The sequence below is a fragment of the Arachis stenosperma genome, chromosome 5 (assembly GCF_014773155.1).
Source record: "Arachis stenosperma cultivar V10309 chromosome 5, arast.V10309.gnm1.PFL2, whole genome shotgun sequence".
NCBI classification, from domain to species: domain Eukaryota; kingdom Viridiplantae; phylum Streptophyta; class Magnoliopsida; order Fabales; family Fabaceae; genus Arachis; species Arachis stenosperma.
The window spans coordinates 23,412,970-23,415,787 of record NC_080381.1 but is presented as its reverse complement, the minus strand read 5'-3'; positions in this window follow the sequence as shown (position 1 = coordinate 23,415,787).

Sequence of the window (2,818 nt, the reverse complement as noted above, 5' to 3'; positions counted from 1 at the left end):
AATTGTAATTAAATATTTATGTATTTTTTTTCTTTTCAATTGAACAGGTAAGAAGACAATTAAAAAGAAAAACATATAAAAATCTAATGACAAATTTAATAAAACCATAAAGACTAACAGAATAATTAAATATTTTTTTATTTAAAAATAATTTTAAATAATATAATTCAAATAATATATAGTTTATTACGATCTATCTTAATATAAAGGTCATCAACCATAAACTCGATTAACACCAATTTATTTTTAATTAAAAATTAATATTATTCAAATTACTGTATACTAACTTTAATCCGAACACACAAAAATATTAGAATTATCCGATAATAACATAATGCCGTTGCCTGTGTATGTGCCTGTGTCTGTGCCGGTTGCCGCCAATATTTTTTCTTGCTGCTGTTTCAAAACTTTCAAATGCATAATCATAATCAAGCATTTGATGATGAGATCCTGTACCACTAATTTTATAACTACACTGCCATATTACAGCAGGGAGGAGGATACCCTTTAGACCATACACTTGTAACAACTAATAGTGATGAGTTTCTGAATTCTGATCATCCATGCATGTTCCGATTCTAACATTTATGCATGCTTTGTTTATTTTATTGTTAATGCTTTGTTTATTTTATTGTTAATTGTTATTCCAGCTGTTCGAGGAGTAGCGTTTACTTTCCTCTTCGTTATTGGTCATAGTTTAAATTTTCTATTAAATCTCTGTGCACCTATTTGCATGCAGCTTGAAAGTAAAAATTAAAGTGTGTGATACTCCTTATCGTTTTCTTTTTTAAAATAAATAGAATCTTATTGTATCTTTATTATATTATACCATTTTTATAAAAATAAGAATTATTCATAGAGCGTATTTAATTTGAAGGAAAAAATAATAGAAATTGACCTCATTATATATTCAAATCAAATAAATAAAAGATAATCACTAAATAATTAATTAACTAACAAGTATATTTGTGTACGGTGACTCTTATAGTGTTTAGCATTTATCCATAATAATCAAAAATAAAAATAGTCCATCTTATGTTATTTTTATTTTTAGATAAATTAAATAAAACATTTTTAAGCATAAAAAAAATTCACCTTCATGTTTTATATATATACCTATTTTTTTTCTATTCAGTGGGAGAATAGATGTACATTATTTTTTTGTGTAAATTTTTAATTTTAGTAGGGAATGACTTTACATTATTTCATTGTATAAATTTTTAATTATCAAAAGAAAATAGTAAAATATAAAATATGTGTTTGGTTTTAGTATTAATAATTTCGTATAGTACATTTAATTTGTTTTAAAGTTTTATTTTTTATTTGACTATTTTTTTTTTATTTCAAAAGCAGATGTGATTCTGTAATTTAGCTTATGTTTATTATCAAAAATTAAAAATTGTAGTTTTGTGTTCACTTTTTCGATTATACTATTAATTAAAAAAAATATTTTTAATTTATCAATTTTGTTCTTTATTATTTGTGTCATAAATTTTATTATTTTTTCTTTTGGTAATATTTTTTTTTAATATTCTCTTATACATGTTATTATTTTTAGAATTCTTGTTCTTTCTTGTTTTTATATGAGTTTTTTTTACCGTTATTATTATTTTTTATGGAACTTTTTTTATTTTATATTATAATTTATTAATCCCATTAGGAAGACTAAATTAAATAAAAAATAAAAATAAAAATAATATTAAAATTATAAGTTGTGAAAATTATAACTAAAAGACTATGAAAGAGTACTAAGAGTATTTAGAAAAATACTAAAATTTAAATATTTTTTTATTAATTTAATTATTTGGTTGATTTTTATAGTTTCATCAAATGAAATAAAATTATAAGGATTAATAGAATAATTAAATTCTTTCTTTTATCTAAAAATAATTTTAAATAATATAATTTAAATAATATTTAATTTATTAAAATCTATTTTAATATAAAAATCGTCAAACATAAACTCTGTTAACACCAACTTATTTTTAATTAAAAGTTAATTTTATTCAAATTATTATATACAAACTTTAATTTGAACACACAAAAATATTATAATTATCCCACAATAATAAATGGCGGTGGACATATTAATTAATTAGACGTTATATATTAATTAAGCCTTGACAGGAATGGTCTGATCAGTTTTTGTCAAGTAAAAATTAAGCGTTATATATTAACTAAGTATTACATCATTTTCTCCTGTAGATTTTCAATTGTATTCGGTGGAAAGATGGATGTCCACCATTTTTTCGTGTAAATCTTCAATTATCAAAAGAAAATGATAAAATATAAAGTATGTGTTTTGTTTAACATTAGCAACTATATTAAGTTTGTTTTAAAGTTTTATTCTTTTTGTTTGACTATTTTTTTATTCTAAACAAAAATGTAGTTTTATAATCTAACATATATTTATTATAAAAAATTAAAAGTCGTAAGTTCTCAATTTTTGTGTTTATATTTTTAATTAGACTATTAATTAAAATAATTATTTTTATTTTTCAATTTTATTCTTTATTATTTGAATAATAAATTTTATTGCCTCTTTTTGTAATATTTTTTCTTTGATACTCTTTTATATATGTTATTATTTTTAGAGTTCTTATTTTTTTTTGTATATATGAGTTTTTCTACAGTTATTGTTATTTTGTTTTTATATGAAATTTTTGTTGTTTTATATTGTAATTTATTAATCCCATTAAAAAGATTAAATTAAATAAAAAATTAAAATAAAAGTAATATTAAAATTATAAGTAGCAAAAATTATAATTAAAAGAATACTAAATAGTAGTAAAAATTCTAAAAAAATATTAAAATTTAA